At 46.5% G+C, this 12,685-nt stretch overlaps 1 protein-coding gene and 1 long non-coding RNA gene across 3 annotated transcripts in view; one reads left to right on the top strand and one right to left on the bottom strand.

The window, feature by feature from the left end:
• Positions 1-12,685, top strand: part of ARB2A (ARB2 cotranscriptional regulator A) — a 651,099-nt gene that overhangs the window by 511,022 nt on the left and 127,392 nt on the right. The window lies entirely within an intron of this gene.
• Positions 1-12,685, bottom strand: part of LOC137527053 (uncharacterized) — a 99,887-nt gene that overhangs the window by 2,662 nt on the left and 84,540 nt on the right. The gene's annotated exons all lie outside the window — the stretch shown is intronic.

Here is a 12,685-nt window from a genome sequence, read left to right as displayed (position 1 = left end):
CAAAGAAAAATGGTTTTTAAACTCAGGAAAATTACAGTTTAACCTCTAGATGACTGCGTAATGCCAAGGGGACGTGAACACGGTGGCAGCCCCCGGACTGCCTAACGGCAATTTGCATCAGGTCCTGGGGCGGCGTTTTGATGGAGATTGCGCGCGCCGATGCAGGTACTCAAAAATTGCTCTGACTCCCTAGCCCTGTGTTAAATCGTCATTTATATAAATTCTTATCTTACTTGCAGCCACCATCTCTGTGTTGATTGAAGTTTTGTTTGCAGAGCAGTAGCTGATGTAAGTGGACATTGAGTGTATTATTTATTATTGTTAATATTTAGTATTTATATAGCAGTGACATAGTATATAATTATATCACTAACTACTCCTCAGAGGAGCTCACAAACTAATACCTACCCGAGTCATATGTTCATTGTAGTCTAGGGTCAATTTGCGGGGAGCCAATTAACTTATCTATATGTTTTTTGGGAATGTGGGAGAAAACTGGAGTACCCAAAGGAAATCCACACAGTCACGGGGAGAACATACAAACGCAGTGCAGATAGTGCCCTGGCTGTAATTCGAATCAGTGATCCAGCGCTGCAAGGTGAGCGTGCAAACCACTATGCCACCGGGCTGTAGAGTTCCTGTCTGAACCATCTGTCTTTCTCCAGCTCCAGTGTTAAATTTATGTAATCCTGTCAACTCCACCTATTTTTATAGATGTGTCTAGATCAGAGTTTCCCAAGCCTGTCCTCAAGTACCACCAACAGTGCATGTTTAGCCGGAAACAACAAACATGCACAGGTGCAGTGGCGTTCCTACAATAGGGCGCAGGGGGGCGTGGCGCACCGGGTGACAGCTAGCCAGGGGGGTGTCGCCACGACCCCCCATTGTTGCAGACAGTGCAGGAGGGGAAGAGCAGCGCTGGAAGGAGGGGTGACTGGGATAGCGGCGGGGAGGGGGGAAAGATCCCCCCTTCCTCACCTGGGTCCCCTCCTTCTGCCTCTCTTCCCCTCCAAATGACAGCGGGGGCAGCGGGCAACTTACAGTCAGGGCGGGCGGGCAGAGACTACTCACTTTACTTCTGCATTCCAGCAGCTGGAACGCTGGGTCGCCGTCACGTGCCTCTTCTGCGCCTCCAATGCTGTGACACGCATTGGAGGCGCAGAGGCATGTGACGGCGACGGAGCGCTCCAGCTGCTGGAACGCAGACGTAAAGTGAGTAGTCTCTGCCCGCCCGCCCTCCCGCCTTACTCTAAGTTGCCCGCTGCCCCCGCTCTCATTTGGAGGAGAAGAGAGGCAGAAGGAGGGGACCCAGGTGAGGGAGGGGGGGAATCTTTCCCCCCTCCCCGCCGCTGCCCCCACTGCCCCTCCTTCTAGCGCTGCTTCCCCCCTCCTGGAGCAGCTATACTGGGGGCAACTAAACTAGCTATACTGGGGACAACTAAACTAGCTATACTGGGGGCATCTATACTAGCTGTACTGGGGGCAGCTATACTAGCAATACTGGGGGCAACTATACTAGCTATACTGGGGGCAACTAAACTAGCTATACTGGGGGCATCTATACTAGCTATACTGGGGGCAGCTATACTGGGGGCATCTATACTAGCTATACTGGGGGCAACTAAACTAGCTATACTGGGGGCAACTAAACTAGCTTGTTATACTCACCAGGCCAAGGACTCTCAGCTTGCCCAGGCAGGGGTTTCCAGACGCACGCGCGGAGGAACGCTGGGCCTAGTAGTTCCTCTCAGATCCAAGATGGCGCACGGCGCGGGGCGCTGCGCGCGCATACACGAAGTAGCGCGCGCGCACACGCCGCTGCGCACGGCGCATGCGCGGGAGCGCGCGTGCACGGAGCATTGTGCACTGCGCACGCGCAGGCGTTGATTTTGGCGCCAGAGTTCTAATGGTCACCAGTATTTAAGCAGCTCTGCCCTTCTCTGCAGTGCTGCTAGTTCTGGCAGTTTGGCTAGTGTTTCCTGTATATCACCTACCTTGATTATCTGATTCCCTGTTGTGACCCGGCTTGTGACCTCGACTCCGCTTGATATCTGCCCGCCCTGACCTCTGGCTTGTGACTCCGATACCCTGGATTGCCGCCTGCCCTGACCTCAGCTTGTGACCCCGACCATCCTTGATTTCTGCCTGCCCCGACCTCTGGACCTGCCTTGTGGACTACGCCTGCAATCATCAGCCCTACACCCATCAGTATTCACCTGTTCTCTGAATCACTGTGGAGCTATTCTCAGCGCAACCTGGTGGGCACTAGGCAGCGAAGCGCGGCATCCCCATTAGGGGGGTGTTCCGGCATTCCCTTTAGGGGAGTGTTGGTGAAGACCCGTGGTCACTTAGACTCTGCGCTGGGGTGGTTCTATCTCAGTGGTAAGGTCAACAGTTCCTGGAAACTAACAGTAACTAGCAGCCACTATGAATACTGGTGTAGGGTCAACCCAGATGGATCTCTTGTGCGAGATGGTGTCTCAATTAAGACTTTCAGTGGCAGAAGTTCAGAAAGAGAACTCCGAGATCCGGGAGTTCCTCCGAAGTCAGCCAGTGACTCCTGCGGCTGTCCCTCCTGCGGCAGTGGCACAAGCTCCAGCTGCTAACCTGGCACCTGTTCCTGGGGAAGGCGCCCTGAGTGTGATACCGGAGCCTAAATTACCCTTACCTGATCGGTTTTCAGGGGACAGATCCAAGTTCCGCTTGTTCCGGAGTGCTTGTCAGCTTCACTTTAAAATGCTGCCACGAACCTTTTCCCGTGAAGAGACTAAGGTCGGAGCTATCATCTCGCTCTTACAGGGTGAACCTCAGGCCTGGGCCCTTCGGCTGATCGAACGGGAGGATCCCGTGGTTGATAATGTCGCCTCCTTCTTTGAGGCCATGGCCGAGTTGTACGATGACCCCGGAAGAGGGGCATCTGCAGAGACCGCCCTTCAAGCCTTACGCCAAGGAAAGAGGCCAGTGGAAGAATATGTGACGGATTTTCGCCGCTGGTCAGGTGACACTTCCTGGAATGAGCCGGCACTCAAGTTCCAGTTCCGACAAGGGTTATCTGAGGTCTTAAAGGATGAGTTAGCCCGAGTGGGAGTACCGGAGACCCTGAAAGACCTGATCCAACTGTCTGTCCAAATTGATCGACGACTGAGAGAAAGACGGGTGGAGAGATCCGGACCTACCCGTCCCTTGTGGTTTCCCTCCATGGCTGAGACTGCCCATTCTCCAACTGTTCCGACTCCTGCTACTGCTGCTGATGACCCCGAGCCCATGCAACTAGGACTGGCTCGTCCTGCCATCTCTCAAGAGGAGAGACAACGCCGAAGGTCTGCCAACTTGTGTCTCTACTGTGGAGCATCAGGTCACTTCCGTCTGAACTGCCCGGTCAGGCCTACCGGTAAGCCTGATCCATCTCCTTGCAAAGACAGGATTGTCCAACTCCTAGCGGTCTCTCATGTCCCTCTCACTCTCTCGTTTCAGGGCCCCAGAGGAGAGATCGTTAAAGTCGCTATTATTGACTCTGGAGCCTGCTCCTGCTTCCTAGACATCAACCTGGCTATTCAACTTCAGATTCCAACCCGGTGTAAACGGGTACCACTCACCATTCAGTTAGCCGACGGTTCTTCCACTAACTCTGGCCCCATCACAACAGAGACTCTTCCCCTCAAGATCATTATCCAAGAGGAGCATCAGGAATACCTCTGCTTTGATTTGCTGCCATCTCCTCTCTTCCCAATTATCCTGGGCATGCCCTGGCTGAAGATGCACAATCCTTCTATCGACTGGAGAACGGGGAGAGTGTCCTTCCATTCAGACTATTGCCTTCGCAGTTGCTTCCCCCGGGCGGGTATTCTCTTCTGCCTGAATTCTGAGAAGAAAGACTCTGTTCCCTCGGCCTACCATGACTTCTTGGATGTGTTTGACAAGTCTGGAGCAGATGTTTTACCCCCGCATCGCATCTACGACTGTCCTGTTGATCTCCAGCCTGGAGCTGCTATCCCTTTTGGAAGGACTTATCAATTATCTGAGCCCGAATCCCAAGTATTAAAGGACTATATTGATGAGAACCTGAAGAAGGGGTTCATCCGCCCCTCCACTTCACCAGCCGGGGCCGGAATCTTCTTTGTGGAGAAGAAGGACGGCTCCCTCCGTCCATGCATTGATTACAGAGAGCTGAATAGAATCACGATCAAGAATCGGTATCCTTTGCCACTCATGTCGGACTTATTTCAAAGACTCCGTACTGCCCGGATATTCTCCAAATTGGACCTTCGTGGAGCCTACAATTTAATCCGCATAAGAGAGGGAGACGAGTGGAAGACGGCTTTCCGTTCCAGGTTCGGACACTTCGAGTACTTAGTTATGCCTTTCGGGTTATGCAATGCCCCAGCCACATTCCAACACTTCGTGAATGACATCTTCCGAGATTTCATCGATGACTTCATGGTTGTGTATCTAGATGACATTCTGGTATTTTCTTCATCTCTGGAGGAGCACCGCATTCATGTTAAGAAGATACTGTCGCGACTCAGAACTCATGGACTTTACGCAAAACCCGAGAAGTGTGAGTTCGAGAAGGGGTCTATCCAGTTCCTGGGTCTGAGGATTTCTCCAGAGGGGTTAGAGATGGACCCACAGAAAGTCTCATCCATTCTGGACTGGCCAGTTCCTTCTGATAGAAGAGCCGTGCAAAGGTTTATCGGATTTGCGAATTTCTATAGAAGATTCATCCGGAATTTCTCCCGAGTTGTGGCCCCCATCACGCGGCTGACCAGTACCCGACAAGCCTTTCACTGGACTTCCGAAGCTCAGCAAGCCTTTGAAAAACTGAAGATTTGCTTCACCTCAGCACCCGTTTTGAGACACGCAGAATCCTCTAGACCCTTTATCTTGGAGGTTGATGCCTTGGAAATAGCTGTTGGAGCTATCCTGTCGCAACGGTTTGATTCAAAAGATATTCTTCATCCCATTGCCTTCTTCTCCCGGAAGCTTAACAGTGCTGAGAAGAACTATGACGTGGCAGATCGGGAACTTCTTGCTATCAAGGCGGCCTTGGAAGAATGGCGCTACTTGCTAGAAGGAGCAGAGCATCCTATCCTCATCTTCACAGATCATAAGAACCTCGAGTATCTCCGTTCTGCAAAACGATTAAAACCTCGACAGGCCAGGTGGTCCCTGTTCTTCTCAAGATTCAACTTTCACTTAACCTACCGTCCAGGCTCTAAAAACACCAAACCGGATGCTCTATCACGCATGTTCCATTCAGAGGCCAGCCCTAACTCCGTTCCAGAGAAGATACTTTCCTCACAACATTTTCTACTCCTCCAATCAAGTCTACGTACCTCCCTCCAGCAAGAATCCGCTCTCCTCGAAAACCCTCCTGACCTCCTTCTCAAAGATGGACTTTATTATCACCAGGACAAGATCTTTGTTCCCTACAGGTCACGACTTCTGGTCCTGCAGGCCTGCCACGATGATAGACTCGCAGGCCATTTTGGAGTTTCCAAGACTCTCGACCTACTTCTAAGAACCTTTTGGTGGCCTGAAATTTCTAAGGATTGTAAACACTTCGTGAAGACCTGTGAGACTTGTGAGCGATCCAAAAGTTCCCGCACCAAGCCATGGGGGTTGTTACACCCACTACCAGTTCCAGAACGGCCCTGGGAAGACATTGCCATGGACTTCGTTGTCGAGCTACCCCCTTCTAAGGGGTTCACAACTATCCTGGTGGTCGTTGATCGCTTCTCCAAAATGGCACACTTTCTCCCTCTCCCAGGGTTACCTACAGCGGCGGAGATGGCTGAGATTTTCTTAAAAGAAATAGTCAGGTTGCACGGCTTACCCAAGAACATTGTCTCAGATCGGGGAGTCCAGTTTACCTCTAAGTTCTGGCAGGAGCTGTGCAAGAAACTTAAAATTCATTCTTCATTATCCTCAGGTTATCACCCGCAAACGAATGGTCAGACAGAACGAACCAACCAAACTCTTGAACAATACCTCCGATGTTTCACCTCTGCTTCACAGGATGACTGGTCCTCACTACTGGCTACTGCAGAATTTGCTTTTAATAACACGGTCCATACCTCCACTAACCAATCCCCATTCTTTATGAACTATGGATTCCATCCCTCATTTCTACTAGATATCCAGTCTGAGTCCAAGTTACCTGGAGTCCAGGAAAGAATATCTTTCATCACTGAAAACTTTATTAAAATACAAGAAACTCTGAAAGCATCCCGAGAAAAGAGTAAAAGATTTGCTGATAGACGCAGAAAGGAGGGGCCAAGTCTTTTACCAGGGGACCAGGTCTGGCTCTCCACAACTAACCTGAAGTTGCGTTGCCCTTCAAAGAAGCTTGGGCCAAAGTTTATTGGGCCTTTTCCTGTTCTGGAACAGATTAATCCAGTGGCCTTCAGACTATCCTTACCAAGATCCTTACGGGTCCATCCAGTGTTCCACATCTCCTGCTTGAAGAAGGTTGAGGTTAGTGACTTTCCGGGACGCACTGCTTGTCCTCCAGCTCCCATCCTGGTTGAGGGAGTGGAGGAATTTGAGGTCGAACAGATCCTTGATAGCAGAAGGGTTAGAAATTCCATCCAGTATTTGGTTAAGTGGAAGGGGTTTGGGATGGAGGAGAACTCTTGGGAACCGGGCCAGAATGTTCATGCTCCCAGATTGATAAAACAGTTTCATCAAAGATTCCCACAGAAACCTAGACCTGGGGGCACCCGGAGGTTGCCCGTAGGGGGGGGGCAATGTTATACTCACCAGGCCAAGGACTCTCAGCTTGCCCAGGCAGGGGTTTCCAGACGCACGCGCGGAGGAACGCTGGGCCTAGTAGTTCCTCTCAGATCCAAGATGGCGCACGGCGCGGGGCGCTGCGCGCGCATACACGAAGTAGCGCGCGCGCACACGCCGCTGCGCACGGCGCATGCGCGGGAGCGCGCGTGCACGGAGCATTGTGCACTGCGCACGCGCAGGCGTTGATTTTGGCGCCAGAGTTCTAATGGTCACCAGTATTTAAGCAGCTCTGCCCTTCTCTGCAGTGCTGCTAGTTCTGGCAGTTTGGCTAGTGTTTCCTGTATATCACCTACCTTGATTATCTGATTCCCTGTTGTGACCCGGCTTGTGACCTCGACTCCGCTTGATATCTGCCCGCCCTGACCTCTGGCTTGTGACTCCGATACCCTGGATTGCCGCCTGCCCTGACCTCAGCTTGTGACCCCGACCATCCTTGATTTCTGCCTGCCCCGACCTCTGGACCTGCCTTGTGGACTACGCCTGCAATCATCAGCCCTACACCCATCAGTATTCACCTGTTCTCTGAATCACTGTGGAGCTATTCTCAGCGCAACCTGGTGGGCACTAGGCAGCGAAGCGCGGCATCCCCATTAGGGGGGTGTTCCGGCATTCCCTTTAGGGGAGTGTTGGTGAAGACCCGTGGTCACTTAGACTCTGCGCTGGGGTGGTTCTATCTCAGTGGTAAGGTCAACAGTTCCTGGAAACTAACATAGCTATACTGGGGGCAACTAAACTAGCTATACTGGGGGCAACTAAACTAGCTATACTGGGGGCATCTATACTAGCTATACTGGGGCAACTATACTAGCTATACTGGGGCAGCTATACTGGGGCAGCTATACTGGGGCAACTATACTGGGGGCAACTATACTGGGGGCAACTATACTAGCTTCACTGCGGCAGCTATACTGGGGGCAACTGTACTAGCTATACTGGGGGCAACTATACTAGCTATACTGGGGGCAACTATACTAGCTAATACTTTAAATTACAGTTAGCTCCGCCCTCATCCGGTCATGACCACGCCCAATTTTTTTGCCGGTTGTTGCCACACCCATTTTTTAAGGGAGGCGGGTGTCTTTTAATACCCAGCACCGGGTGCCAAATGCCCTAGGTACGCCACTGCACAGGTGAGGTAATTTGTGTCTCAGCAGAGCTAATTAACTACCTCTGTGGATTTCCACAAAACATGCATTGTTGGTGGGCCTTGATGACAGGGTTTGGGAACTCTGGTCTAGATGATGTAGCAGAGTAATGTGGCTGGCTTATCTCAATGCTAGTGAGAAATTCAAAGGAACTGAATTCAAAGGCTGAAGAATTTTAGATACCAAACAGAAGTTTTTTCTAACGGGGCATATTATACATCTCCGTTGGATATGCACAATTTTGGGAGAATGTAAAATATATCACTATGGGTGCAATGCTTTTTTTTTTTTTTTTTAAAGAAAGTACTACAATATACCTAGTTGAGCAAATGTTAGCCTTTTTCTATTATCTATACAAAGAGCACTGTATGGAAGTAGAAAGGGTGCTACAAATCTTATATTTATATCAGTATTTTCACTCCAGGAATGTTCCAACACAGCAGGGATTCAAAAGCCATGCACGAAGATTACAAGGTAGCTCAACTGAAAATGTGGGAATAATACCTATTTTTAACACTCCACAGCATGACAAACAGCAAACATTTCAAACCTCTGCCCTTACTAGACTGTAAAGTAAAGAAAGGAGGAGACTTGGCCTGATGAATCATGTTTTCTTTAGCTTTCAAATGCCCCAGATCTCAGTCAGATTGAGCATATGTGGGGTTTGCTTGGAAAAAAACTAACCGTGGATCCATGGAGGCTCCACCTCATAACACACAGGACGTAGAGTCTGCTGATGATGTCATGGTGCCAGATAGCAAAGGCACACTTAACGGTCTTGAGAAGTCCACCTTCAACCTTCACAATTTGGGGAAAGTGGTGTTAATACATTGGATGTTTAGTGTATAAATGCAACTTGTGTCCATGCCATGTTCATTTGGTATTATGAGCTATTCATTCATTGCAAGGGTATAGGTGAATGGTTCTGTCTTTAAAAACCTTTAATGGCTAAGATGAATACATGTTGTGTTGACTTTACTGGTCCTAGGCAAGATTTCCTTGCATTTCAGTGTTTTTGATGTTGTCTTTGTGGATATTTTATATATGGATTTTTAATGCCTTCATTGTATAATTAGGATAGATCCTCACATTTGTTTATAATATTAGCCTTTCATGTTAGGGAAATTAATTTAAGTTTTCTTTCTATTCTCTGCACTGTATGTTCTTTGCTTTCTGGTCACAGTGTTAGTGGCTTTCCGTCCCTGGAAGTCTTTAGAAACAGTGTCTGGCTCCAGCTTACTATTAGGGAGTAATTAGTGTAACTAACAGCTAATATGAAAGAGTAGAATAGAGGTCGTCATAAGACTTCAAAGGTCTTAACAGGTTAAGGTTGGAGGGCAGTCTCTACCCTTGCTTAATCTGTTGCCATATCTGGTGAGATTTGTTGAAATCTTCAGTGACCTTCAACCCTGAGGTGTTGCTCTCTCAGAATGTACCGGTCACATGTCATGTTCTTTATTCCCATCTGTTTAGATGTGCATGGGACTCTGGGAATAGCAGCCATGCTTTAGAGTTCATGTACAAACGGACTGACTTAAATCTCTCCCGTCACCGCTGGTAGCAGAAGTAAGATTTCTCTCTTGATGTCCATGCAAGCTGCCCAACATTCGCTCATCTTTTCTTGGAGCATACAAATCCGTACTTTGCATCAACATTTTGGACTATGATTTGTGTCTTAGTCACAAGAAGCTTGAAAAAAAGCTGCATTCAAAGTCTATGATTGTACATGCACTAATTTTCAAATGATTATGTAAAAAACATGCATATATTTATGTATATTTATGAAATGTTATTATAGTATTAATTTTTAAGAATAGTTCACTCAGTATTTTTTTTCGTTATGGCCTCACATAACTTTATTGAATCCAGTGTAAACTCAAACTTTATTTGTCTGTTTTCTAACTTATTAAAGGTATTCTCCAGTAAGGATAGAAAATTAAGCTATGAAATGCACACATTGATGCAGTTCATACTGTACCCGTGTTTACCTGGAATGTTCATGTTAACAGTGCCTATATTTTTTTTAACACTGTGTACATGATAGGAGCATTAGAAGCAGATTGTCAAGGCTGTCATACACTATTAGATCAGGGAAATTATTGAAATGTACCTGAAAATTTACCTTTTTCACTTAGTACTATTTGATATTAGTTTTGGTTTTAGCAAGAACCGGATCTAATATCAATTGCTCTGCTGTTTCCTTTTATACTGCTCTAAGCAGTACAACGTTAGGAAGCCATCTACCATGTACTATGCCTATCGACAGTCGTTCACTCTCTCTGTACAAGGCCATAGCTCTTAACACATGAACGTTCTTATGCTCAAAAGTTTATCTCATTAAATTGCCAAATCCATCTCCTTATGGAGGGTTCTCAGGGTTTTCTATATTTTCAAAAGCACTTAATGAACATCAGTTGCTCAGTGCAACTACTATAGTAGTAAGTAAACTGGTAGAGAGGCCAGCTGGGATCTTTGTATAGATCCTTTTCAGGTAGTGCTTTTGTAAATTTTTGTAGAACATAAAAAAAATACTGAGAATCCCCGATGAGATAAACAATTGCAAAACTGGTCAGACTCGTCAGATTATTGCTACCCTACTGTAAGTGGCTGTGACATAAGAAGAAGTAAATTTATAGCGCATTTTACTCTGGGAGAAATGTATGGCATGCATTTAGTTTCTACACAAATGAGTTTTGGGGTGAGCGGCACCCGACAGTATTAATATCAGTAGTTTTGGTATTACCAGTAATATACTATTAATAGGTTACCGCTCATTAGGGATGACCCAGGTTTAAATTAATTGGTCCTTTTTCAAGCTGCATATATTTGCATACAAATGTGCATAATTTTGGATCAATTTGCATCTCATTGATCATCCCTACCGCTCATGTCCAACCCAACCTAATACCTTCTCTTACACTAACCCTCCAACTCCTTATACACCGAACACTATCCCTCCTTCTACCGATAGCACAACACTAATCCTCCAACTACACCTACACTTAACACTAACCTTCCTACATCTAACACTACCCATCCTTCTCCTACTTATGGAGGAAAGATGTACCTTGCTGGTCGTGCTATTATTTCCTAAATGTAACATTGCTGCACTCCTGATTAATATATTGCCAAGTGTGCCCATTCTAAGCACCCGACATGCCAAAACAGGTAACATTACAGCGCATCGTTGAGCCTAAGACGCCGCCAGCATCAGAAGTAAGTCCTTCAAAATGTATGTTTTATATATACGTTTTTATTATTTTAAATTCTGCTTGAGAATGGTCTCTTAAGCCCTCCCTCACTGGCTAGGCTCCTTCAACTAAATATAATTCCAAACACAAAGATGCGATTGCTCACTCAGCACTTTGCCATTTAAATTAGTCCGCAGACAGCTTTGTCTGCCAGTAAAAAGTGCAAACATTTGCATCTGTGTCTGCAGTACCAAATCTAGCAAGAGCTGAGACGGACGATCCTTACGCCCAATAATGCCCCCATTTCAATGCAGAGGTCAGCTGGGAATCTCTGCTAGACTTCTTTATCTTGACCATTTTTCCTTCTTGGCACATGTCCATTGAGGAAGAATGATATAAGAGAACATAGCTCTAGACAGAGTACATTAAATGAGCACTTTACTATCAGCCCAGTTGTTAATATGTAAAGGACACTTTTTAATTTTTTGCTCACGGCCCAATTTCAGCAGCCTCTGGCACCCCTGATTACTGCCTGCTATATCTTTAATAACACTAATACACTAAGATCTGTCATAGGCTGCCTGTCACCCAGTGAGGATTGCTGATGTTGTTAGACACGTCAAAGCAAGCTAATGTGGTACCCTAAATTAGCACACTGGTTTTCGGGTGGGTTATGTTAGACCAGTCAGCCCAAAATTTAAACACATTGCATTTAGAAACAGGACGATGAAAAAGTGAAGAGACCAGATTTGTGAAATCTGCCTAATCTACCTCATCTCTAGTCATGACAGGTGTACTTTAGGTGTTAGTTTGTTAAATCAATTGTCAGATTTCCACAGACAATGATTTATCATTTAACAAGTAATCAGCATCTTGTAAAAAAGTACAATTGTTCTATCACATTAATATTTTGAAAAGAACAAAAAAAATTGCCAGATTAGTACGCACCACAAAGTGTTAATCTTTCTTTGTAACAAAATTCTCATTAAAAGTATTCTGTGTGAGTGGCGACCCTCTGGCCCCTGTTCACTGTGGTCCTGACAAGAATCAATAGGATTTACATTGCGGTAATATAAAGCAGCAGTTAACGTTTTACAAATCAGTGGCTACTTATTAAAAGGCTCTAAATTTTTCCCTTTAACAGACTAACCCAGCCAAACTTTACGAGCACTCTGAAAAGCAGCTGTCCCATTTCTCCTCAAGCTTCATTTTCCCCTCTTGAAAATTAGCTGAGATTTACTGTAATATTATTATTATTCAGCATGTTCAATTGTTATTTCTTGATTGGAGTATTAAGCCTAAGATCTGTTGAAATGGAACATTAATCACTGCCTGAAACACCTCAATGAAGTGACACGTTAATATAAAGTTGGGAACAAGTCTATTTCTCCCGAATGTTTTTCTTACATAACAGTTTATATGTTCGGACCTGATCTGTGACATGTACTCTACAGTTAAGTGCCATTAATCCGTTTACAGCTGCTAGCTGCAAAGAGCCAAAAATTACCAGTTGAAGAATGTATCAGATGTTGAGGAGAATTTACATTCTCTGAC

The sequence above is a fragment of the Hyperolius riggenbachi genome, chromosome 1, assembly GCF_040937935.1.
Source record: "Hyperolius riggenbachi isolate aHypRig1 chromosome 1, aHypRig1.pri, whole genome shotgun sequence".
Lineage (NCBI taxonomy): Eukaryota > Metazoa > Chordata > Amphibia > Anura > Hyperoliidae > Hyperolius > Hyperolius riggenbachi.
The sequence above is the reverse complement of the archived record's forward strand: the minus strand, read 5'-3'. Positions and strand labels throughout refer to the sequence as shown.